Below are 27,681 nucleotides of genomic sequence, written 5' to 3' on the forward strand. Positions count from 1 at the left end.
GGGATTTCGGCAGCTGAGGTGCGGAAAGGAAAAGAAGAACCAGCATCAGCTGCTCGTTCAGGTTGATGAAGAGTTCCCCATTCCCCTCTCTGTGCTGCAGCTTGTTTGCAGCCAGAGTAGTTTGGAAAAAACCAATATCCAGCTGTCACTCAGAGCTCAGATTGGTTGTGTCTTGACATTTGCAATAGTGTGTCTTGACTTTTGAGCAGCTAGGGTCTTGCTGAAGCCAGAGAACCTGGTCAGAGAGGATTTGCAGTCAGATTTTCAGCTTAAAGTTAAGACAGATTCTTATCTGCCTGCCTAGCTGACAGCCGGGGGTCTTGGGCCGGTGACTTGACTTGGCCTTTCACTGCTGGGGTGTTCGTGCAGATGTACTCCACACGAATAGCGTGACAGGCTCTACCGGCTGCTCGGCCATTTATAATGGCCTTGTGTGAAATAGTTGTGGTGGTCCCTGGAAAGCCAGCAGGAATTCAGCACAAGCACCTCTAGGCTCAGATGAAGATCGCTTATGTGTTCACTAAACTGGCATATATCCAGATGTACCCAGTTCGACGAGAGATCCTTCTTCTGGTTCCCAAAAGTAGCATCCCATCAACTGAAGCCCTCTCTTTGTCTGCTTTACTCTTAAACAAATGTTACTTCCCCCTGTTACACTTCTCTGTTGTATCCTGCCAGTTTTACACCACTGACTTCAGCGGAGCGATGCTGGTGTGGAATTGAGACAGCCTGACGCAAACTCATTTAGTGGATTTCTAGAAGCAGGAATGTCATGGTAACTGATGGGAAATGCATCAGGTAAGAAATGACAGGTTTCTGACTGATAGCCAGGCATGTTAAAGGTATGGGTGTTTACTGGCAGGGAGAGTTATGGAACAAAACATTTCGTGATTCATGGAAAATAAATGTAAACATAAAATTATTTTGTTTTACTTTCTTCTCTCCTGGTCACTGAGGACACCTGATTTTAAATGTCTCCTACCTGCTTAGAGAACAGAAATGTTTTCTGGGCAGATTCTGAGCCTGGTAACGCCAAAGTCAACCTGGAGTCATGCCCCAGCGCATTTCATAGAGTTCTTCTGCGTTTACACCGGCATCGTAGATGAGCTTCTGGCTCATGAGAGCAATCAAAGCTAATCGACGTGGCTAGAATTTGAAATCTCAAATGCTTCTGCTGGTTTGTGAGCAATCTACAGGCTAGGCATTATTTGCAGAAAGTATCCAGCAGTTAATTTCAAATCCCATATACATTTGAGATGTTCATAAGCTACTTGCAGACAATTTGCAAACAGAAAAAGAGGCTAAAATTCATCAAAATAAATGATCTTCCATGAATTATTCATTTGGCTCCCATCAATCATGCCAAATGTCTCCCTTGTTGTTAGTCTCTGCAAAGAGATCAGGATTGAATTTAGCTTAGAGACAGAAGTATGCTTTCACCCCTAGAGGTGCTTCTTCAAAGCAAACTAGCAGCATGTAGGTGATGAGAATAAGAAAGCTTCGGCGGCACAAAACGTTCCCACTCTGTGGATAAACAGCAGATTTTAGCTAGCAGGGCTGTCAGGCAGGCTGCTTCCACAAGGACCATTTTTACAAAAAAACCCCAACCATCAAAACAAACCCTTGAAGGGGAAAGGAAAAGACAACATTTGTGGTGTTTGTTGTAAGCAGGAAAGGTGTCTTTCAGCCTGTCCTAGCAGCAGGCTGGGGTAGCTTTGGCTTTTAAGGTGGGAGGAAAGAGTACAGGTGAAGTGAAGTCTGGGTCTCTGAGAAATAAAAGCAGGTGTCACAACCCGAGAGAGTTTCAGGCACCAGCCTGGCTTCCCTTCCTTCCATATGTAATTTGTTTCTGGTCACGAGCACGGCACAGTCCTGTAACTATCAGGAAGGGGACAGCCAGAGTTAAGCAACTGTGTGGTGTCCATGCAACGCCTTGGAGAGAGGAGCTGCGGTGGGAGGGCTCTGTACCACTTGCTTAATATAGTGGAAGCCATATCCAGACACAGCTTTTGGGGGAACAAAGGTGGCTAATTAAAGGGAAAGGGCCTCATTCACTGTTGTTTTTCTCAGGTTGACAGCGGAGAATTATAGCTGACATCAACTGCGTTTTGATAAATGGCAGTGGCACAGTGTAAATAAGAGCACTGAGAGTAAATAAGCTGTCTTACGTTAAAAAAAAAAAGAAAAAAAAAGCTGAGTTTGATTCAAAGGCAATACATGTAGCAGCATAAGCCGTCAGCACTCAATGGGCCCTCATATGAGGCTTATAACCTGGATTTAGTTGCAGCATGGATGTATTATCCCTGTTTTCTTCAATAACGGCATTGCCATGGCTGCATGCGCAGTGACAAGCCAGACCCAAGTCCCCAAAGCCTCAGCCCAGTGCCTGAGGTGCTAGGTTACAGACTTTACTGTTCAGAAAATGGAAATAAATAGGGCATAATAGAGTTTTGGGAACTGAAATGCCACATAGCTGGAAGAGGGGCATCTAGCAGCAAGACTGATAAGAATGTATGTTGAAGCAATCTCTTTGCACTTCATTTTACATCTTACGCTTTGCTGCGAGCCCTTTATTTGAGGACCACTCAGCAACATTTAATTTAGACAAGTGTACCTGTCATCTTTGGCCTGTTGCTTCTGATGGTGGTATAACACAGGTGGCTTGCTGGGGCTGAGCGAGCGGGGCTGGTCTCCCAGGCTGGGAGAGCTGGGGCTGCTGGTAAGCGCCTGGCTGGTTTCTCATTCGTGTTCTGGTTTGGAGAGGAAGATCTTGTATGTCTTCAGGAGAGAGTAGCCAGAGTGTTTGAGAAGGGTCATGTGGGGGAAATGCTGATTTCTTTTTTAATAATCTCATTTCCTTGCAGTGGATTAGGAACAGTATTTCGGTTCATTTCCCTTCTATTTTAAGCTTTTATTTCAGATTATTTGACCTAAAAATGAATTCTAATTTGCCACATACAACATAACGTGTTTTATTTTACAGTACAGTACGCGCACAATGCTTCAAGGTCTAAACGAGTTCTTGTCACCAACCTAAGGCAAACTAAGGGTGAGGGCTCAACAGGGCGCTGGAGAACTGATGACGCTGGTGTCACGCGAGGGGGAAGAGCCCGTGTCTGTAAGGGGGCTGGCTTGAGTGCCAGTCCCTGCCTGCCCTGGCATGCCACCCCTTTCCAGAAAGGCTCCCTGGCCCCCAAGGCAGGGTGCAGGCAGCAGCGTGGCTGAGACAAGTGGCACCAAGAGAAACAGGAGCAAACCCCATGACACAGCTCAACTGGGGATTCCAGATGTGTATAAAACGCTCAGTTTTTAAGATTGCTAAAAACTGTGCAGGAAGGGAGCATTCAAGTCAACGTGGCTGGATCAAGCCGTGAGCCTGATCTCTGTGAGAGGAGACTCGTTTCCCTTGCCCGCCTCTGTCGACCAGGGCTGCAGCGAGGGCGTCGACGGAGCAGGTGCCATTACGACATGTGCAGGACCCGCTGTCAGCCAAGCCCACCCCTCCCTCTTGCCCATTCCTACAGCCACCTCCGTGCCTCCTCCACCTGAGAAACCCCAGCACGAGCATCACTGCCTTCCCATGACATCCCCGCTTCAGCACAGGCAATCCCCACGCTGTCCCCTGCCTCCTCTTCAGGTCTGTGCTTCAAAAGGCTCCTGACAGGGGATACGGCAGCTCCTTCCCTCTCCTTGGCTCAGCTGACCGCTTTCCGGGTCCCCTCCCCACATTTACACCTTCCAGAGGGAAAACCTGTCACCAGCCAGGAGGCCACCAGTCTGTCCTGGGAGGAGTCCCAGTCCCGCTCGGAGGCCGGAGGGGAGTGAGGGCAGTGGGCCTGGCTGCGGCCTAGTGGCTGGGGGCCGGGGGGGCCCAGGCGCTGCTGGGGGGAAGCGAGAGCCTTTTCCCGGCAAGGACCGACCGGCTGCTCTGCTCCCCGGGGCCGCCTGTGTTGGGTGGCTGTGCGCTGGCGGGGGGCAACAGCCCTGCGATGTGAGCGGTGCCCGTGGCCTCTGAGGCGGGACGCTGCTCCCCGCAGAGGGTCCCTGTGGCTGGCAGCCAGGGCAGGGCTCTCACATTGCAGCGGGTGGTGGAGGTGCAGGGGACATGGGGACCTGGTGCTGCTGAAAGGCTTTGCCATTAGTGACACCAACTCTGTTACCTCAGTTACCTCATGTTTCGTTTTAAATACATTTGCTTGCTGGCAGCAGTTAGTTACATTGCCATAGAAACAATCTTTCGCGTTCCTCTGTTGTGCATTTTTGTTAAAGGCTCTTTCTTCTTTACTTATCCACTCCATCTTTTCATTTGCCGACGCTTTCTCCATTATGGCCTGCCAATTCCTTTCCCTTCTAGCTTGCCGTGCTACAGCTAAATATTTTTTTTGGGTAACAATACCCAGCTCACAGCCTCCACCTGTGGAGCTGTCAAAACCCACTGGTGACACGCTATGCGTTTAAGGACATCGGACTAAGCATGTGCCAGCACACACGTGTCTATGCCCACAAGCACTGGGATGAGGAGAGGGGAAGGAGGTGGGATGAAGTGTGATAATCTGGCATCAGACTGGTTGCCCTTGACAGTAATGAAACCAATTTTAACTTCTGCTCTGTGGCCAGGGAATGAGGCTGCCCATCAGATGAGGGGCTGTGGGACTCCAAGGGATTTCTCACCTGGTTCATTTACGCCGGGAAGGAGTGCTGCTTAAAACTTCTGTGCTCCATGTAATTATAAGAAAAGAAAAATCTTTTTGGGCATGCTGATTAGACAGCCTGAGTGATTTTACGATGATTCACTCTCCCCGGTGGATTGCATTTGATTGTTTGCTTTAGGAGAGAAAAGGAAGAAAAAAGGTAAAAGGAAGATGTTTAGGGTTTTTCTGATTGCAAAGGGTGACTTTTGCTAGCACTCGGATTATATCTTGTTTCCCTTCTCCTCTGCTCTCATTGGCAGGAAGTGTCCAAGAAGAAATAAGAGCTATTCATGGGGAGGAAAAAAAAAAAAAAAAAAGCAAATATATTCAGTCACTGATCACATGTAAACAAATACGTCTTTTTTTCCCTGCATTCCTCATGGGAGGCTGCTGTGCTGCTGGCAAAGGGACAGGCAGCGATGCTTCCAAGATCACCTTACACTGCAAGTGCTGGGCAGGGCTGGGGACAGAGCCCTCTCTCCTTGGACACAGGGCAGGGCTCTCCATGCCAGGCTGGACACTTCTCCTGAGCTGGTGGAGCGTCTCCCGGCAGTGAGTCAGTGTCACTGGCTGCAGACCTTTGGGAATGTTTTGTCCAGCCTTTGCTGTGCTGTGCAGTAGGGCAGGGAAAGGAGGATGTTGCCTGGTCTCCACATTACCACCACCTATTTTCCTTTTTTAAAGATTTTATTCAAGTGAAGGGTTAACTGCTTTGCATTTACTTTTCAGCAATACCTCTTCTTTAAATTCCTCAGAGATGTATGTCCAGGCAAGGAAACTGTGAGAAGTGGCTGTAGTTATAGGAATCCTAAAGCCTTGCTGGTTTTGCATGGCAGCAGGATAAGCAAAACCAGAATTTCTCCTTTAAACAGGGCAGGAGAAGAAGAATTAACAGCTGTAAGAGTGTTTGGATTCACCATCAGGAAGCCACACACAGCACAAATGCAGTTCCTTTCTTCCCTTGCCTTTAGCAAATACTTTAGGAGCACCAAGTGCAGTGAAGATGGGGTGGATGGAGAAGACAAAAGATTTAACTTGATTCTTCCCACCCTTCAAAGTCAAGGCAAGCATGCTCAGAAGAGTTTTTGATTCTTGCTGGGTTTCCCTTAATTTTTTCCCTTGAAGCAGCCATGCACCAAAGTCTGTTTATAGTACATAGTTATTAAGATCAAATGTAGCAGTAATAGCACGCGTCAGTCTTCTGAATCAATTTGTACCATGCATGAGTTTTAGTCCTGATGGATGAAATGAACTGTGATGATGTCTATGCATCCATCAGGATAAATCAAGCTCTTCATACATTTACACTAAGGACTTCTTACCGCATTTAAGATCTTTTCCTGTGGCAGAGTTTCTCTGTTTTGTGATGCCAAACGTAAGAACTGTGGGGTCACTAGGTCCTTCAAAATTGTGAGAACTGCGTTGGCTATGTTAGCTTCATCTAATCACTTGTATTTCTTATATCTGGGTTATCTCCACTGTTGTTTTCTTTTTCATGGCTTCTTTTTTTTTTTTTTTTTCTTCATGTATGGGGAGCTCCTTTCCTCATGTCACGTATGGATGTCATGCACAAACTCACAGCTGACCCATAAAGATGCTCCAAGTGCTATTAGCTAATGGCAGCTATTAGTGCTGCTGGCCTACTGGTGTGGAAGAGCAGGGGCTCTTAGGGTAGAAATGCACACTTTTTCAGCCTGGTGATGATGCAGTGCAAGTTCATTATTAGAAGTGAGTTACAGTAGTGGGAAACTTTGAGAGGCCCCAGAACTTTTGCTCAGAGGGTCTGAAACCTGTGTTAGTGCTAGAGCAGAGCACCTTTGCCCTGCCTGGGAGAGCAGGGCCAGCCATGGGCTGCTCTATCCAGTATATCCCCAATAGAACTTCTTATTTATAAAGATATGTCCAGATATTAAACTCTGGGGTACAAATTCTTCCCTTCTGTAACTCCATGTGAAGTGGTAGTTACCATAATCTGACTCCCAGGTGGTTGGGGTTTTTTTTGTGTAAGAATGTCATTTCTCTGCTAGGGAAGCTCGCGGTGCTCGTTCCAGCAACCTGAATCCGTAAAACTCTTCAGAACCTCAGCTGCAGCTATTGATACTTTTTGTTTCCTAAGTTATTTTTCTCCCCTATCCTCTCTAGAGGCTTAATTACGCAAGAAGCAGCTATATGAAGGATCAATAAGTGACTTAGAGCAAGTGATGCTTCCACATGGCAGCACAGTGGCCATCAGTGCTTTCTGATACTCAGACAATTAGGGGAGCAGGCTGACCAACTCTGACCTCCATTTCTATTTGCACTAGGCTCCTCTAGAGCATGCTGACTTGTCAACAGGTTTATTGATATGGTGAGCTACAGCTTCCTCCCTCCTGCTTTATGCATCTTTCCCTCCAATGAGACCAGCCATGCCCGGTAAGATGACCGCTGTTGCTGTGGGAGAGAGCTGTTTCCTGCTATCACATCCACCCCAAAAATGCAAAGAGCTGTCTTTGCTCAGCAGCGAAACAGGTTTGGCTGGATAGAAGAGAGCACAATAAATCCCTTTGATGAGTCCCTGGGTGGTGGGTGACTAGTTGTGGTTCAAGTCTTACACCAAAGTTTTGTTTTCACGCCACTTTGACCACATTAGGGCAGCTGTAGGGAGTTGTTGCTCCTCCAGAGGTAAACAATATTTTGGTAGCAGACTAAATGGATAGTCCTTTTGCACCTCCCTGCTGGAAAAGTGGCTCTGCTGGAAGGGGAAGAGATTGCCTCAGGTTTTAGCTGAACATTTGGGTTTTTTTCAGTAAAAGAGGTTCTGAACTACAGGCCAAAGATACTATGTGACACAGCAATGATACCTTCACCAACACAGACGCTGCTGCCCTTGAAGGACCCAGCCCTGTAAGCAGAAACTGCTAAGTGAAGCCTTTCCTCCCCTAAGCAGACTTAGTGGGGCTGTTGTGGACCTCCTGGAAATAGTGGCTGTGGTCTGGGTTTGTAACCGGATAATAACGCAGAGATCGCATGTGCTCTTAAGTACTGCGATGTGTAGGACTGTAGGCTCAACCTTGTACTCACACTTACTTAAAATGTTCTCCTCTACTCTTAACTAAGCAATAAGTTGTTGTAAATTACTCTTTTATACCCTGATGGTTTAGTTAAAATGTTTCATTAAACAGCTCAAATTGAATGTCTGGAAAAGTTTACACCTCCCACAAATTCCTCTCTGCTAATGGAAAAGTCATGTAAACAAGCATCACTTTATTATATCCATTGTTCCAACAATCCCCCTTCTAACTGGGAAAGACTTGAATCAGAGCAATTTAGTCCTTGTCTCAGTGCAGTTTCTCTTCTGGCCAGTTTTATTGGGGTTGGGGGGGGAGGATAAAAGGCACCCTGAAAAAATGTTTATGTGAAAAATGGTCGCAGCTTGCATGCTGCGTGGGCTCAGGAAGCCTTTTGAATGGCATATTTAAAAACAAGTTGCAGAGCGTACATCGCCTGCCAGGGCTGACGCAGCCACTGAACTTTCTGCCCCAGTGCCCGTTGTGCCGGAGTGCAGTCGGCGTGCTGGCAGCGCAGGGGTGGATCGATATTCCAACGTGATGCGAGACAACCAGAGCCTGAACTGCCTTCCAGCAGTCGAGGTGCTGCGGTCTCCAGCAGCACTGTTCCCAATTTTCCCTGACTTGTAAGGTCTTCCAGGCCTGTAGTTTGGCCCATGCATTCAGTGAGAGCCGAAGTTAACCCCATAAGGTAAAAAATAAGGGACCTGATCCTTGCGTGAAAGCTTGTAAAGAAGGTAATACCTAATCACAGAAAAATGTGTCCCCATTACATTCCTTCTTTCCCATCATTTCTGATGGATTTGTGCAGTAGTTCTTCTCTGTTCCTAACCTAGTGGGCAAGGCTGGGTGGATCTTCCCAGGACTGGGGACACACGGGTGCACAGCAGTTCACTGCAGTTGCTTTTAGGGGTTTTGACTGTAAAGAGCTGAAATCCTCTCTGATGACCAGCCTGAGCTTTTCACGGCAAAACTTTCATGCCCCAGGTAAGGAAAGACCTCCAGCCCAAATGGTGCTGTTTCTCTGATGCTCTCATTTCAGCCTTTGCTTTAGGGTAGTCCTTGTACCAACTTGCACCTTCAGTGGGGGATGCTTTAGCGCGTCTCCTTTGAAGCCACACCAGAACAGCAGGACTTGTGCCTGGACCAAAGGCTCAGGTCCTTCACTGCATGTCAAGGGAGGGTAAAAGGCTTCAGCAAGGATTGTTCTCCCTTCAGCTGCTGAACCATAAAAACTTGCAGGCAATTTCCCAGTGGGGCCTCACACTCAGAGCTTTAAAACTCCATCCCCAGTTCTTCTATGTGGTTTTCTCAATGACCTTGCATGAATCAGCTACCTGGGTCCTCAAGTGACCTTACTGTAAGAGTAGCAGCAATCTGACCCTGCAATGATGGTGTCCTGGCACCGCAGCTGGGAGCCTCTGGGGTGCCCTACCCTACACACATGACCCTGTTTCCTACAGTTCACCAGGCAAAACTTCCAAAAGACAGCGTGAGTGCCCCTTTCTGTGGCTTTGATCACCGACTCATGCCTGATGCAGGGCAAGGAGAACCAGGCTCTGTACCACATGGGATACTTTGAATTCTCTTGTCTGTTTTGGGGAGAGAAAGAGGAAAATGACATCAAGGCAGTTACTGAAGGCAAGCCAGGCTCAGACTATAACTGTGCTACATTTAAAATATTTAATTCCACAGTATGAGTCACTATGACTAGGCTGCTATTGACCTAGGTAACCTAAGTGAATATTGCATAAAAGGCCCTCTCGTTTTGTCACCATAAATAAAATCTGTGATTATTCATAGCGAATACTGACTTTCTATTACTATAAGCAGCCTTACAAGAGTTCCAAGACGGGGCTGCATTTGCAGAGCTTGCGGGTCATCTGGAGCTGCTTTCACGGATGACCGGCTTGAAAGGGGCAGCGCTTCTGCCCTTGAGCATTTCTGTCCCTGCCTGGCAGAAGGAGAAGCCTGCATCCATCAAGAAATGAGAACACTGAAAATATTTGACTGTGAAAAAATTGTGCAATGATTGAAAAAGCAACAAAAGAAGCTGAGGGAAAAAAAGTGAGAGGAACTAAACGTAGGGAAAGGAAAAAAGAAAAGGAAGAGTTAAGTTCTCTTCCTCCCTGCCTTCCCCACGGGGCTAATTTTCATTATTGGCTGCTGTTTTATGGCACTGTCCCCTCTTGTTCCATGTGTTGTAACTGGGCTGGCACATGCTATACACATCCTAAAGGGACATGGTAATTTTTGTTGGATAACCAGAAAGTCTGTGTGGAGTTCTGTGCTTACAATGAGTCCTGCGGTGCCATCTGGCCCTGCCTGTAACCAGTCCATGCCAAACCTACCTGTGATCCCAGCCCACCCTACACAGCCTTCTCTCTTTGCTGACAAGTGTATAAATACTCAGTGGATAGCACTGGGTACCTCTGCAAGGGGCATGAGTTAGATGAGCCACACTCATGTGCCTGAAAGGGAGATTTCAGTAAGCCCAGCAGTGATGCAGGTTGATGTCTACCAGGCTCAGGAGCAGCAGAGAATGAAGGGTGTGTGAGGTTCTGTGCCCTAAAGGAGGGGGCGATACCTTGAACAAGTAGAGGGGAGAGCAAAGAGACTGGCGTGCCGACCAGACATCAGAGCAGGGAGCTATTTAAATATGTGAGAGCTGTCCTTTCTAACGTTTTATTCCTGTATTCACTGATGATTAAGCACCATGGAAGGAAAAGGCAATTAGATACTTAGAGTGAAGTGTGGCCTCTTGATTTTTGCCTGAGTGGTGACACTGAAAGGCAGTCCGTAATTAGCTCTGTGATCCTCAGGGGAGCAGCACAGATCTCTTCCCTGCTCTTAGTCTGTGAGATGCAGGAGACAGACATCCCTGTCTTGCGAGAGGCATCCACTGAAAGCAGCCATAAGTAGAGAGATGCATGGTGGTTGGATTATGGTGCTTGTGTTGCAGCTTGACCAGGAAGTCTGGGATGAAGACATTTTTCATGTTGGTGCAAGCTTTAATAGTGGGATAGCAGTGACTCATCCTTAACACAAACTTCTGGTCTGTGTCACAGCACTCTCCAAACTATCAAGCTGCAACAAGGTCTTTTACCATCTCATACCAATACACTCTTCATGCCAGCCCCTCTGCTGCCTTCTCCTCAGCTCACCTCATCCAGGGCCTGCTCCCTCTTCTCGTGCTTCTTCCCTGCTCTCTTCCTCGGCTGCTCTCCCTTCACTGGCTCTCACCCACTTGACAGAACCAGCCACAGCTGCACCTTATCTACATCAGCCAACCCGCCACCCCTGAAGCCAGCCCACAGCTGTATATTATCAATGATAATTAACCCAGCTTCATTCCTCTACAATTCCCCCTTCTTTTTTCTTTTTAAGATTTCATACCTCATGTTTTTACCAATCATCACAAACTTTTTTTACACATAAACTTTCCATATAGTCCTCTATAATTCCTCTGCAATTCCCCCCCCTTTTTTCTTTTTTCCTTTTTAACATTTTATACCTTATGTTTTTAACAATCATCACAGCCTTTTTACAAACAAACTTTTCAGACAACTTGTCCCTGAACTCATACTCTTATTCCTTCTTCATTTTCATCTTGGGATTTTCATCTTCTGCAGATTGATCACCTTTCTTCTTATCTGCTTTCTTAGCATCTGGGATTTTGATTTCTTCAGAGGTGGGTTCTGATGAACTTATAGTGCCTTGTCCTTTCACCTCTTTGGTCACACTGGACAGTAACCTGAGTGAGCTTTCAGCAGCAGCAGATCTAGAATACAGCACTAACACATTCTGCGTCCTGAAAAACTACTTAACATCCTTGTGGTCGCACATTTCTTCTACAAGTGGAGACACCTTCAACAAGCATGTAAACACTGCAAGAATACCACCAGGCCGAGCAGCAGCAACAACAGGAGCTGCCCACAGCACCACGCTGCTCCCACGCCTTCCCCCAGCACAGCCATCACTGCCATCTGGCCAGACCCACCGCCACTGTGGGCTGCTGCCACATCTGACCGTGTACTCTGCCGCTATCGCCCGTTACCCTCGGTCTCGTAACTCCATGGCAGTCAGGCTTCCTTCTCTTTGATCCCAGCTGCTCACCTTTACTGGTGTCTGACCCAGATCCCCAGGCTCTTCCCGCCTATCCCAACGTGATCTGGATCCCAGGCCATCCCCACCTGTCTCTGCTACGTTGGGCACCACTGTCACTGTTCAAAACCTCAAACATCCCCCAGCACAGCCGTCACCGCTCATTACACTCAGTCTCATAATCTGAAGGGCCTCACACAGGGCACCAGTTGTTGTAATGGGAGCCCAACTCAGTCAGCCTCACACAGGGCACCAATTGTTGCAGCACAAATACCACTGGTCAAATTCTACTGCCTGTGCTGGATCACCTTCCTCCAGAAGTCAGACCACACTACTCCCACACTCCTCAGGGCTATTTAACCACTTAGCAGGAACGAGCTACAGCTGCACATCGTCCATGTCAATCAACCCACTGCCTCTGGGCAAGGCCACAGCTGCATGTTATCAATGCTGATCAACCCACTGCCTTCGTTCCTCTACAGGTCTGCTTCCCTGTTGCATATCCTGCTCTACCTAAAGCCTTCTCCCAAACCCTTGTGCTGGTGCTGCAGAGAGGGGCTGTTCCCAGCACCGCATCCCATCCACCTCATCCTTTTGTCCCACACAGCACAGCGGGTGTCACGCTGACCTGCAGTGCCTTTCAGCAGTAGCCTTATGCCTGCAATCCATTTAGCTGTCTGTACAAATCAGTCTAACAGGTATCTCAGCTGCTCAATGGCTTTTCACACGATGTTCTCACACAGATGGTGAACCCTGTGGCAGACAGAAAGGTCTTCTTCATTAACTACTTCACTCTTCCAAGCCCTTTACTACGGACATCTCTACCCACAAACAAGGTAAGTAGATATTGTTGGCTCATTTTATGGCTGGGAAAATTAAGTCCATGGGGTGATCATGAGGTTTAACTAGAAAGAGACAGATGTTAAATGACTTTCCAAGAACATTAAGGTGTTCACTGTCCCCAGAGTCCTTGGCTTAGATTCACCAGCAGAGAACATTTTTATAATGGAATGGCAGTGGGTTGGTTGCCTTTAAAAGATTTTCATGTTTGAATTGAAAGACCCACCTTGCAGAAAGTGCCTGGATACGCGTGTGTGTCATGACAAATGCAAGCACCCAGGTAGCAGAGCATCACAGTGCTGAGCTGGAAAATGCTTGTTCCTGTTATTTACCAGAGATGCTGGGACTGGGGCTAAAATAACAGGCTAGACCACTCGCAATCCTTTTTCTCATCTACACAAGTTTTACTGTAGGTGTTGATTGTCACCCATCAAAGTTACTACTTTCTCAGAAAGCTGGAAAAAAGTTAAGCCTTGAGACATGAGTAGCCAAAGGAAATTTTCTAGAATGATAGGATACCGCTAAGTAGATAATCTTGCTGGGAGCTCAGGTACAGCTGGAATCCCTCTCTGCTGCTTGCACAGTCCCAGCTAAGCTCTGTTGAATTAATCTGTCCCCCTGGCTTGCTCATCTGATATATTTCTAACTCACCTTTGGACTCTTAAATATTTTTACACCAAATACTCCACTGTACTCTGCAAGCATTTACATAGCATTTGCGTGATTGATGCTCCAGTGTACACAGAGGTGTAGGGGGACACGGTTTTGGAAAGTGTGTGTTGAATATATGTTTAAAGATAGCATCAGTTCCATGAAATCGGGGGCAGTTGCAGGCGTGAGGCGGGTAGCAAGCTCATGGCAGTGCTTAGACTGGAGGAGGAGGGATCTGGCAGAGCAGGTTATTAAACCCAGACCTGTAGGGTCTGGCTGAGAGGTTTTGTCAAGGCAAGTCCTTCTGTGGTGCCTCCTTCCCCTGGCCTGTAAAACAGTGCTGGCACCTAGCACCTGATTTGCTATCCTAGGAGGTTCTGAGGTCTTTATCAAGAAGCTACAAGTGCTGTCTGAGATACCATACACAGCTAGAAAAGCTTGTGCAAAATACTGCATACCTCAATCAAAACCCCTCCAATGGCCTGTGTTGGTTGTTGTCATTTTTTCAAAGAGCTATAGGAGATTCTGTGCTCTTTGCTGTGCTCTGAATCAAGAGCCCTTGATGCCCATTAACATACATGTTTCTGCCAAATTATGTTTGCATTTGCACTAGGTAAGCTGCAGCTAACATTTTCTTTCTTTTTTTTTTTTTTCCCTAGCAAATTTTGTGGCAGAGAGAAGCCCTGTCAATAAGCAGAAGCTTTTTCCAAATGAAAATTGAAGGCTTTTCCCCCTTTCCCTCCTCTCTTGATTTCTAGTGGTTATTTTAGAAATACTGGATCTTCATAGGAAGATGAAAAGCAAACTCTGGGTAAATATAAATTCGTATATATTTGTATGTACATGTGTATGTACATACGTTTACTTAAACACATAAAACCCCAAACACTTTTTTTGTGTTTGCTTGGAATTATGTAGATGGTTTTGGCTGCCAATTTTATTTATTGTACTTCTATTTGAGAGGAAAATTGGATTTGGGTCTGTGTCTGTATCTGAGAGTGCATTATTTGACTTCTAACCTACATTGTACTGTAACAAAGCACATCCCATATCACAGCTTCTGTTGTTTTTTGTATAAATTCTGTATTTCAGGGATATTTATGCATACAGGATAACTTAGTTTGGTGGCAGAGGTGTTGCATTCTGCGTTTTTTCTTCTGAAGGGTATTACTGGTTGTTACTGATTAAATTGACTGTCCACATAAATTCAGTCTATGGAATGGGTGGACACACATATGGGCTGGTGAATACTGCATGTCCTCAGTAAACAAAGGGTTAACTTTGCATCTCTTTTCCTCTGCTGGGGGAAGGCTGCCAGGGATGGAGAGAAGAAGAAATGGAGGCTCCCCCTCCAGTTTCTGAAGAGGGGATGAGCCCCAGCAGGGAGGGGATCCCCAGGGGTTTCCTTGCTGCAGTGGTGGTGGCTCCAGTGGATTTGCTCTGGGTTACGAAACACGAGTGGCTCCTGACACACCTCTCTAGTTTCTGCTACAACCTGGCTGGGAGGAAAGTCAATAAAATCTGTTTTGTATAAGTTATTACATCTTTCTTTACCTGCATTGGACTAGTCAGATTTTGACAAGGACTTGTCTAAAACTTCTCTATTCAACTGTGGTCGCTGTACCTAATTTTTCCACTTGTCTTGTCTCCCTAAACCCAGCTCCTGCGGATGCGTAGGCCCATCCGAGACTTAAAAAAAAGAGGAGCAGCAGCGCTGAGCTCTGCCAAATTCCCTTGACAGCAGCGTTTTTTCCCTCGTGCCCTAGACAGTCCTGTCAACTGCTGTGCTCCCGTGACAAGGTGGCTGCATTTCACAGCAAATGAGATGCTTTCTTAGTGTACGGCTGTAAAATACTTTGAAACCCTAGCGGATGAATAATGTATCATAAATATAAAATGAATATTGTTTTACGGTTCCTGAAATATTAATTTGTGCATGGAGCCATTCTAGGAATGTTTTTTTACTAAATGTAAAGATCCTTTGAGTCCTGAATGTCCTTGCTTTGGTTTTTATTATTAATATTCCCTCCAGGAGACATTGACTTTCCCTTCCCCTAGACATGCTGACTCCTGCCTGCCAGAGTGATTCAGCAGCTTGCCACTCACTTTTACAGGAGGAAAGTTTTCTCCTGGCTTCTTCCACTGGCCTGCTGTGACCGTGGCTGCAATCGAGGGACGTGTTTGTGTGGCTGGTTGATTCTCCACACCGACTCGCTGTCGAGCAGCCGGGTAGCTCTGAGCTCTCTGTCTAGCTGGTGGCTCCGTCCTTTGTTCAGGGAAGGAGGTCCCTGTGGAGAGCATCAGGGTGCTCTGCTTCGCAGCTTTCCCCTTCCCTGGCAAGGTCACGCTCGGTAACCAAAAGTTATTTCTACTCGAGGCTGGTCACTGACTGTCTGTCACAGTCATCCAGGCCTACAGAGGAAGGTCTCTGGAAAAATGCTGCTCGTTTGTTTAACTGCAGCAAATGCCCATAGCAAATGCAGGGGATAGGGAGTGATTAACGCTTCCTTCTCTTTCTTTCCCATGCGAAAAATGGGGGTAGGCCATTACTTTTAATTGAAGCTGAGGAAACGAGACTTACATTACAATATTTTAATTACATTTTGGTTTTCCTAATAAAGTGTTAAATAGCTGTCAGAGCTTAAAAGCACAAAGCCTAACATAAACCAAACCAGACACATAGATGTATATACCCACATGCGAACCAACTGACTGGTGTGTCTTTTTTTATTAAAGCATGGTATATGCAGCTAAATTATATGGGGTTTATGGATCCTTAAATTACATGTTTTTATCGATCTCTTGCCACTCCTAAAAGTATATTACGAAGAAAAAGAATGCAGTCTTTGGTATTGAAAAAGAAATTCAACTGCAACACATAAAAGATCTGGGAAACTATAATTCAGTGTGTGGGGCTGACGCAAATGTGAAACACTTAATCATAGCTAATTAGATGAAACATTCCCAGTTGCATGCCTTTAGGGGCCAGACCAGGAACCAGTGCAGTAGTTGTTCATGGGACAACTTTCCTGGTCACCCTGAGATAAACATTTTGAAGCAGACATCTTTGCACAAACCACTCGTATCCCCCAAACCATCCAACGAGCACCTCTGCCCTTCACCTTTCCCCAGACCTGGAAAACAGAGATGTGGGGTTTGAGAGCCAGGTTTCCACAGCAGCATCCTTTCTGGAAAGCCGGCCTCTCTCTGGGTCCTAACCTGGGCGGATAAGGCTGAGTGAGCTGCCAGCTTTGTGTGTGGTCTGCTGTGCTTGGACACTGAACAATTTGGGAAGTGCAGACCCATGCCGGTGCCTTGGGAAGAGCATGGGTGTGAGGGGCCAGGGTCTGGCTTGGCCCCCTTGTAGCATCCTCTGTCAGAAGGGGAATAGACCTCGGCAGCACTCACGGCACGTGGCGAAGCGCTGCTGGTGAGATTGAGGATGCTGCGGTTTGTCTGATATGGTGTGGAGGAGGCAGGACGGAGGAGCAGGGTGGGTCTGGTGCTAATTCTCCATGCCAGACAGGTGTGATTTGGCTGATGGCTGTGGTGTGTCTGTACCCTGCCACAGCTCGTTGTCTCGGTCGAGGTGTTGAGTGATTCAGAACCATCATTTTTATATCTTTTCAGAAATGAGATTTCAAAATCTTTTTCTCTAGTGGCCTCTTGCCATCATTGGAATTCAGCCTCTAGTCCCCAAATTGGCATCTGCTCTGGTATTGTTTGATCTCGTAACACAAAACAAACCAGATGCTCATGGCTGATAGACCTGAACGTAACCTCAGTGCCATCTTTTCTTACAATAGAGAAATCTCATCATTTAATCTGTCTCTGAACCTGGATTTTTGTCCTCACATAAAGGCAAATATGAAATATGTACTCACATCCCAGGACTTCTTTCTGGTACTTAGCTACTAAAAATTCAGCTGTGGCCTTCATAAGTTGTTAGTGGTGTTTGAAGTTGCTTTTTTACCTTATCTGCAAGGAGCACCTGCACTGCTGTGTTTACCAAGAGCAAGAGTATTTCTTTTGTTTCTGCAGAGAGATTTAAAAGAGGGGACATGGCCAGTTCATATGTTAATGGAGGTACCAGCAGAATGTTAATAGCTGAGATAAACAATAATGAAAGGAAAAATAAAAGTACTTTCGTAGGTAGTTTTGAGGCTGAGGGCTGGGTTTCTGGATTTGAGGACATTTTCAGCCCAACTTGCCTGCCTGACAACTGGATTTCATTCTAATACAACTTTTAGTGGAGGAAAGGTGTGAGTTTGTCTTGAACAGTAAGTCTGCTTTGAAAGTCCATTGAAATTCAAAAATCCTATTTTCCAGCAGCCCTCCCCTGGCACTTTACAATTTGTGCCTCTAAATGGGATCGTTTGCAAGAAACTGAACTGTGAAAGCATAACGTGTAAACTTTGCAAATGTTGTCGTCACGTGTTTCACTGGGGCCTCGCTATCGCTCTGACCCTGCTCTCAGTGAGGGCTCTGACCTGTGAGTGAGGGCAGTGTCCTCGGGACATCTGCTTCCCTCTTCCACCTTCCACTGCTGTCCTTCCCAAAGAGGCTCCCACTCAATTGACACTCTGATGTCCATTTCATTTCTCCCCCATGCCTTGGTGTGCACGCTGTGGTGGTCTAGGACCCACCTCAGGGCCACCTGTGATATCTGCAGTGGGGCCAGGGACCTCCCAAAGACAGCAAGGCAGCCATCCGAGCACAAAACCCACTGCACCATCCTGCTTGTGAATCAGAGCTGCCGGGCTCAGACCTGCCGTGTGCGGAGCCAGTGAAGAGCCTTCAAATGTCCCACTTTGAACCCACGCACTGAGTTATTTGTTCCCGAAGAGAGGAAGTGGTGTCACATGCTGATGGTTGTCTGTGAACCCAGGAATGTTCTGTGCCAACGAAAGCCTGAGTGTGGCTAGCTGACAGGGTGGAAACGTGCCTGCAAAGGGCCTGGTGACTCATCCTGGATGCAAGTGATGTGGGACCAGGTAGGACATTGCTGGCACAGGCTGGCGGGAGGATGCTTCTGAGGAAGTGGCACACTGGCCGGATGAATCTGCATAGGTAATTCCTTTATTGCATGTCTTCCCTCCCCTGACTCCAGAGGAGGAAAGAGGCATTGCTCCAGGGTACAGCGGCGCATGCTACCTCCGAGTTTGTTCTGTGCAGAGCCTGTGGGGTTTATCCTTCAAGGAGAGCAAGAAAACCGCTGTGTTTGCAAAGTTCAGTACATTATAGCCTGTGGTGACAGTTGTGCTGCTATGTATGTCCAGGTTAGCACTGTGCAGTTACAATAGGGCTGTAAATGAGCCTCTGAGGCTTTAATTCAATGTATGTAATTTTTCATACTTTCTTCTGGCATAAGGAGCAAAAGATGTTTCTTCCTAGAGCTTTATGGAGAGGTTAAGGCCTCTTCACAGTCAAAGAGTTGAAATAGCAGTGGTCATTCATTGCCCAAGAGGGAGGGCACACTCAGGGCACAGTGTGAGCAAGGGGAGTTTGCATGCCTGGGAGGGGAGAGCAGAAAACCCACAGAAAATGGGAGCAGAGGCAGCAGAGAAAGCCTTCAGCATTATTTGACAAGGCGCTGGGAGCCTGGCACTGGAAGAAATGCCAGAGGTGGGGCGCTTCTCAGTCAAGGCTGTGGGCAGAGGACAGTCTCCTGTTGTTTGAATCTTACGGTGTTCAGGAAAACCAGACATTTCTGTGGTCAATGATTAGGGATCCAACAAAGGCACAGAAGACTGCCACAGCTTCTCCTAAGAACAGAAACAACATGCAGGGCCCTGAGCTTTGGCTGGTTGCTCATGCCAGGGGTAATACCGACTTCAGGGAACGAGCACCACCAAGTTCTGTTTTCTGCTCACTCCTGCAGCAGCAATGGAGATGGCTTTCCTTCCTCCTCCCTTGGGTCAGTGGCTCTTCAGAGGCTGAGCCATGGGGGGGGCTGCCTCACTTGCCCGCTGTGGCAGTCGGTACCTCTGCCATGCCCCTTGCCGTATTATGCATGCCAGGGAAGGGCTTCCACCTGTGTGGAGAAGACTGGCTAACACCGACAGGCCCAATCCCCATGTAGGTGCAGGAGTGCTGCATGAAAATGGGGTGATGAGCAGATGCTTTCTGAAGCACGCACCGGTCCCCCTGTGCTAGCTTCCTCTCCATCCTCAATGCAGAAGGCATGGGATGGCACCACAGGCTGATGGCGTGGGACAGGATCACGAGTTCAAGTCTTCCCACAAGAAATGCTAGAAACAGGGTTCTGCCACGCATCTCCATCTTCAGGCGGCAATGAGAAAACCCCTGGGAGTTTTGTTCTTTGCTGCAGTTATCTAGCAGCACTCCTCCTGGGGCAAAGCCAGGGTGTCTGCCAGCCCACTCCACCAATGCGCTGGGGTGGGAGGCAGCATCTCCCACAGCAGGAGCCACAGCTGTTGGGGGTGATGCCGCTGTGGTGGCCTTTGGAGCAGACACTGAGCCTGGGTCCCACTTCCCAGGGCCAGAATTTCACCTGCAGTCCACTGTCAGGGGTCAGGGGTAGTGTTCACAGTGTGCTCAGATGAATGTTTACCCAGGGCTGACCCTGTCTGAGTGTGCTGATCTGAAACACTGGTTCTTCTGAATATGAAGTTGGTTGGGAAAAGCACGAGTGTTTCTCTCATACCGTCAAGGTGGCAGAAGGTCGGGAGAGAGGTGCAGATGGGATAAAAAGAATATTAAAGAGGGGTTGAAGGTGCAGGGAGCGTTCAAGCAGCACTGCTCAAAGCAAACACAAACTTCTAGGAGCGCTCTGCAAGTTACGTCATTATTATGGTAAACTCCACCGACTGAAACCAGCTACAAAAAAATGCTGTTCACAATGTTACAGCAGAATCTGGCATCAGCATGAGTCGGCAGGGGACGTTAAAATCAAAGTGGATTTGTATTTATATTCTGGGCATGAATTAAGCCTATGCTGCTGGAGATAACATACATGCTCCCCACCACCTACCTTCGGGGACTTTAAGCCTCGCTCTGTCAGTCTGACTCCCACTTGGGCAGTGGTTACTTACAATGCCATGGCATGAGCTGTAGGTTCCCTTTGAAATACAGCCTTTGCCAGTCAAAGGCCTTTGGAGCAGGGCACTGCCTCTTTATTCTGGAATTACGGCATTTATATTAGCAAGGCTGCTAAGGAATTAATGTTCAGAAAATATGTGCTCTGCAAAAATGTTTCATGGAAATCAGATTCAAGAGGCAAAAATAGCACAGTACTCTAACACTGCAGAAGGTGGAGATCCTTTTCTTCCCGCATTCCCCCAGTAATTAATTTCTCCTCTGGCATAATTTGAGGAAAATACTTCCTTTTGTTAATGCATATCTACCTCCTAGGGAACATTGTCTCAATGGATTTTTTTAATTATGCGCAACTTTGATCGAGTGCTCATCATAGATCTGACAGAACAATTTCATAAAATCATAGAATCATAGAATGGTTTGGTTTGGAAGAGACCTTAAGATCATCTCATTCCAAACCCCCTGCCATGGGCAGGGACACCTTCCACTAGACCAGGCTGCTCAAAGCTCCATCCAACCTGTCCTTGTACACTTCCAGGGATGGGGCATCCACAAATTTAGTACTGCTGAGCATTTTCTTTGTAGGACACTCATCAATGTTCCATGCACTTAGTCAAATCCAAGTTTTGGGCGGGTAGGTTTCATGTCAGTGAAGCCACTGGAATTGCATCCACTTCTACAAGAGCTCTACTTGGCCATTTGTTTGCACAATCAACGTGGTGGCGACTCATTAAGTCAGGTTGTATCTGACTGAACAATGTCTGTGGAAACACAATTAAGTGTGTTCCAGTCCTGTTTATTTATAGTCCTTTTCTTAGTAGACTTTTATCTCAGAGGATAGTGAGTCTCTGCTGATTTAGGCCATGAGTGTTTCTCCAGACCTTTTACCTCTAGAAAACTGAAAAGAAAGAAATTCACCTTTTATCTGACCTGTCCAGATAGTTCCTTCATGTCAAAAGTCAACTGAAGCCTTACCTGAACACAGCCTACACTGTCAGGCAAACATGGTCAGGTTGAATGGAGGGGAACTGGGTGGAATCCATAACCCATGATATGCAGGACGTTCAGCTGGAAGAGTCCCTTCCAACCCTGAAGTCTAGGAGCTGATGGAAAACCCCTTTCTTCCTTTCCATAAGTAAGACTATGTAAGACATCCCCTTGGCTCAGATCAAGATCCTCCACTGTTTGGGGTCCAGATCCATCAAGAATGAGATTGTACATGGACCTTTCTATTCAGAACTCCTCCCTGTTCCTGGAGAAAACCCATTACCATAGAGTCTGTTCCTTAGTGACCATCACTTAAGCAAGAATCCTTTATTATTAAAGATTGGTGCAGGGTCTCTTGGGCCTTTCACCTCCTCAGCTTGACATAATAATAGTTGAACTGCAATAAGATGGCTCACCTCAACTTAGAGAGTTATGTGGTCAAGCCACACTCTACATGTCCCACGGCTTAAGGTCTTTACTTAAAATGGCAGGTCTTGTTTTGAAGGAAATCACATTTTCCTTGTCTGTAGGCTGATTTTATTCTCAAAGCTCAGCAATTGCGTGATTCTTGGATAAACGCTGACGTTCATTGCATCCTCCACATTGTTCAATGCACGAGGGACTAAGCCAGCAGCTTCCAGAGCTTTTCTCCTCACAGAACTGCATTTGGGGCCACAGTCTTCCTTCAATTGGCACTTCTAAGCTCAAAGACCCATGAGGAGCCACAGTTTATTGCACAGAAAACTGCTCAGGAGCTAGGCTGAGTCTTCTCCGTGAGCGGAAGGGAAGCAGTGGATACTGCAGCCAGTCAAATATATTCTTTGGGCATCTACAGCTTTTGTGTGGGTGACTATTTTTTTCCCTTAATGAGAAAAAATAAATAAAACCACTTGAGTCCAAATGGTCCATATGAGTCATGAAGAAACCGTTCTTCCCCCTCCTGAGACAATTATTTACCCTTTACTACCAGAAGGGAGAATTGGAATTGTTTTTACTGCATGGGAGGCATTTAGGAAAACCACTGATAACCATAAGTGGAGTACACGAATCCTGTCCAAGTCCTGCCTTGTCATTGACTGTTGCTTTGAAGAAAGTACTCAACACCTGTGCCTCATCTTCCCATCTATGAAATGGGAATTACAAGGGGAATCACAGCTGTCCTGTGCCACTGTGTCATTCTGTGGATCAAGTAGTCAGTGTTTGGAAATCACTTCCAGGCAGTAAAGTGCTATCTTTTTAATAGTAAAGTTGCCCTTTTCCCCAGGAGTCCTATTCAGAATCTCTCAACCTTGACAATAAATTGAAATAGAAATCTTTTGAGTACTGTAATGAATACATTATCTTAATTTTGGAGGATTTTTTGAAGGGGTAAGATTTTGTGCAGAAGGTGATTTTGAATATTTAGCAACACAAGCTTAGCTAAAGCTTTCTGCTTTCATAATTATGTTTTTTAAAACCATTCTCTTAGTGTTTTAGTTTTTAGTTTCAAAATGAGGAAATATCCTTTGGCTCAAGTTCAAAGCTTCCTCTGTTTTTTGATATTCTTTCAAATGATAAGGGTCTAATTGTCGCTTCCCCAGTGCAATTTATGGTCATTTACATGTGTAAAATGCTATTATTCTTTCTTGGAAACATATACCAAAATGCAAATTACTCTACAAAATGAGCAAGCATCAAACCCAAGGACCCAGAGGACAAGGGCAAATGGGCATCCTACCAGGAACAGGCTGGAGAATCGACTTAAACCCTGTCAGCTACTTTATGGTCATAGTCCACATTCCCGTCCTTACTCTGGGGCAAAAGGAAGGCGAGGTAAATAACACTGCCCACAGCCCGCAAGCACACGCACGGCTGTAACTTCACTTCTGGTCTTACGGGTTAGCACCGTCTCTGCGGGTCCATGCCCTCAGACTAACCCACTGCAAATGTTGTCTAAATATAAAACTGCAGCTCGCGGTGTACATTCACGGGGTATGTGGCCTTGTCTATATTATAAATTAAATGGCGGCAGTGGGTTTGGCAGGAGGGGTGACCAAGCATGCGCCAGCTGCAAGCAAAGCTAAGGGCATGCTCAAGCCAGCCCTGGTGTAATAATAGTTGGACTATTAGTTGATAGTTGAAGCCTCCTCCTGTCCCCTTGTCGTCTGTCTCTGGGCAAGCCTGAGGAGCTGGGCTGAAGGAACATCTTGCTGCCACCTAACCTCTGCCAGACCAAACGGTTTGGGGCCGCCCTAAGCTTTTGCAGGTCCTTCCCTCCCGTGTTGGTTGTGCGTTTAAGGAACGGCTGCCAGATCCAGTTCTGCTCTACCCTGTCCTAAGGGTAGGCAGCCTCTCGAGGCAGGGCTTTGGGTTGAAAGGCAGCCTGGATGGGCTTTATCTTCCTTTGAAAGCAGTCAATAAGCCCCCAGCTCTGCGCTGTGTAGGGCTGTCAGAAAACATCAGCCTGACGGGCTCCTCCATGTATTCCTCTTCCATCCTGAAGGAGGGGATGGACCTGAAGAAGCAATCTGGCATGAAAATGAGAAACAGGCCAAGCTGCTTGCAAACCTGGGCCCCAAAAAAGAGGTAGGGAGAGAAAACAGAAAAGCAATTATTCCAGAATACCAGGTTGCTCCTTACTTGAAATTAGTACAGCTGCTTGGAAAAAACCTGACAAACCTTTCTGTAGCTCAGCTGATTTGGTTTTTTGTGGGGGTTTTTTTGGGGTTTTGTTTTTTTTTTTTTTTTGCTAAAGGTGCTCTGTTACCACCAAAGCAGCAATTTCCAAATCTGGAGGAGACCACATTTCCACTTACTGAAATCCTCTGTGAAGTGGAACTACCCTTCTCTCATCAGAGGTTTGAGACCCTCGTCTGAAGAAAGCTCGATGCTAGAGATATGGAGAAAGAGGTCTAGGTTTATAAAAGGTGTCCAGGTGCCTAAGCGGTTGCTGAAATTCCCATGTAACACAGTTAAGTCTCTGACCATCTGTATTTCTTCCTGAAGTTTGTTGGAGTTAGTGGTAGGTACTCAACAGCTTTCAGTGTCAGGCTTGTGCAGTGACTGTGGCATCTAGGAATAATTAATATATGTATCATAAATGCACTTGGTCTCTTCTTGATGTATGTGCAAAGAAGTATTTTTGTGATGTGGCTCATTGCCAGTGTTCCTGAGAAAGTCACATATGTAATTTTTCCTCTATAAGTTGATAAAATACTATAATTAGTTTTTGAAATATTTCTAAACCTATTTTTGCAGGATTTAACTCTTTTTTGTTACGAAAAAGTCAATATTTCCCTTATTCCCCTGGACTCCCCAACCAAGACCTTCTCTCGCTGTTGCAATGACAGGGATGTGTTATCAGGCACCAAAAGTTACACGCCTTCTCCTCTCAGGGCTCTTCTGAAAAGTCAGTAGAAGGGACTTGGTCAGTGGATTTCCTGGCTTGCTTTATGGTTTTCATCCCTGATTTTAATGCTATGTTAGAATAAATGTTTCTCATTTAATGTTAAAGTCTCTGGATGATTTCTGATCCCACTAGATGAATTCCAACTTCCTTTCTTTTGATAGTTGATTTGGATATACCAAATCACGTTCTGCCTATTCTGGCAGCTGCCCAAGTTAGCCAGTAATCTAAATTGCTGCTAGTCAAGTCCATCTTTCAAAAAACAAATTAAAACATAACTCTCTTATACATCCTTTACCTACAGACCGAGTACAGCAAAGAGATCAGCAGTTTTCAGATTATCTTGCCCACCTGTCTCCATCCCGGAGGGGGCCAATTTATGAAACGAGAGTTGGAAATTCTCTGTGTCTGTTTAATCTTCTGCTGAAATGGGGGACAGGGAACAAATTACTGGCTATTTCAGGGTCTAATGGTGCCAGAACGAAAACCTGGACTTAAAAAAAAGCAGATTTCAGCAAATTCAGGGGGCAGTTAGGCAGAGTCTCTTGGGAGGAAATTCTAAGCGAAGAAGTGCAGAGAGCTGGTGGCTGTATTACAAACAAATCAGCAGCTTGTCTCGGTGCAAACGAGCAATAGAGTTTACAGTAAACCCTATATAGCTGCAGCAGGAGCATTTCATTTCTTGAAATCCAAAAGGAGTCTTGCAAGGAGTAAAAACAAGGCAACATAAACAACTCTCCTGAATGTATGAAAAGCAGGAGTAAGGCAAAGGGAGCTGTAACTCCATTACTTAATGGACACAGAGAACAAATAAAGCACGGCAAAGAGGTGATTGAAGTATTCAATGCTTTTTTTTGGGTGAATCTTCATTAGAAAAGAAATCGCCGTGAAGTCATGTTCAAGTGGTTGAAAAAATGTACTGACTGGTTTGCAATGGTATCTTGTCAAAATGAGAAGGCATTTTAAGTTGGATTCTACAGGCGAATTTTTTGCTTGGGACTATTTCTGTTCACATCTTCATTATCAGGGTGGATGATGGAAAAGACTTCATGTGCAGCAGAGAGCGAGCTGAAAAGGAGCTATAATGACTTTGGAGGACATAATCAGAAAAAGTGATCTCGAGGAGCTGGAGAAATGATCTGGACCCAGCGAGATGGAATTATTTTGAGACAAGTTGGAAGTATCACACAGAGAAATCAAACGCATAAAAACAGATTGCACAAGAAATGCTGAGACAACAGTACTGAGGAACAGAGGCTAGGATTTTGGCGTACCACAAACTGAGCAAGCCAATAATACATTGGTGTTTTGAGAAAGGTGAATCTTCAGGCAGGAGGTGTTAGCAGGCAGACAATATGAGAGCTTCTTACGGCACTCCACTAGGGCTGCTGAGATCCCACCTGGCACAGCGTGTCCAGATTTGTGTCAGAGACAATGTGGGCAAAGCAGCAAAAAAGGGAAAAGTTTTGGAAAGCACGAGATAAGTGGGACTTTGGTTTTGTCTAGAAAGCAGATGACTGAGGGGAGTCACAATCCTCTCAATACATAGGGAATTGGGTTTTTACTTTCCTCCCTGTCTCCTACAGGTAAGATGAGAAATAATTGGCTTAATATATAGCAATGCAGCCTTAGATAAGGTGTAACAAAAGCCTGTAGGAGAGCTTTAAGCCCTGGGTGTGGGAGGAGGAAGGATATCACAGAAGTGCCCTCACAGAAAGCTTCCAGAGCAGATGAGAGGTTATAAGGGATGGAGTCAAACAGCTCGCAAGATCCCTCTGGTATCCATCTCAAGCCAGGCCATGGGACTGGGGAATTTGGGGAGACCATATAGTCCATCCCTCCTCCCCAAAGCACAGTTAGCTGCAAAGCATTCTCCTATTTCAGAAAACAAGTTAATGCTGTTTAAAATAACCCCACAAAATAGGAAGCAATACTTTTCATTTCTTCTGTACCACAGCAGAGTCCCAGGCTCTGTCTGTGCCTGGCACAGGTGGCAGTGGCAGCCCTGTGCTGCGAAGGGGTCTGCCCTGCAGCCTGGGCGTGGGTGTTGTGGGGTTATGCACGATATTTTTTACAGCCATCAGATGTTCTCCAAGTCACTGCTTTGTTCATATTAACCTGCCTTATGTGAGGATTTACATCCAAAGAGCTGGTGGAGGAAGAACCATGCTGGGATGAAACTGCATCGAAGGTGAAGCTGTTTGCAGGCACAAGGTGATGACTGTCTCGGCTACCCAGCCTCCCTTCCCACAAGGCTGGCCATCTAGGCTCTGAGACTGGAAAGCAACTGGTCTTGGAAAAGAAGAGGGCACAAGAGACTTGTCTGCTGCTGGAGACAATCCCCTCGTCTGACTGTAGCACCAGGGATGGTGTTTTACACAGGGCAAGCCCAGGTGGATTTTGTCGGAGAGGATGGTGAATGCAGAGGGCCAGAGTTTACTGGCCGCGAGATGTAAACTGTTAGGTCTTGGTGCTGGGGATGGTTCCCCAGTCCCTACAAACCTGGGTGCCACCAGATGTCTGATCTTGCATGAATGCTGTTGCACTGGAGCAGCCATGGCATGGGCACAGGGAGGCTCTGTGCGATGGTGCAGAGGATGGGAAGCTGGCCCGAGCTCTATGTCTCAGTTGCACCTTTTTCTTATGGTCTGTGTTTAAAAGAAAAATAGGCCTAAGGCACTGAGATGTATGTCACCCCAAAATCAAGTATTTGCGTAGGACTGAAGCTGCAGAGCTTCACTTTCTTTTTTTTTTTTTTTTTTAGCTCTGGAGGAGAAAGGAGTCACAAGAAAACTTGAGCATGAGTTTTGAGCTTGAAAAAATGAGTCTCTCAATCTCTCCCCACCTTGCTGGAGTTATTCCCATAAAATAATCATTGCTTTTGAAGCCAGTCCTACTTTTCTGCCATGCTTGAAAA

Source organism: Falco peregrinus, chromosome 7 (genome assembly GCF_023634155.1).
Source record: "Falco peregrinus isolate bFalPer1 chromosome 7, bFalPer1.pri, whole genome shotgun sequence".
Classification (NCBI taxonomy): Eukaryota; Metazoa; Chordata; class Aves; order Falconiformes; family Falconidae; genus Falco; species Falco peregrinus.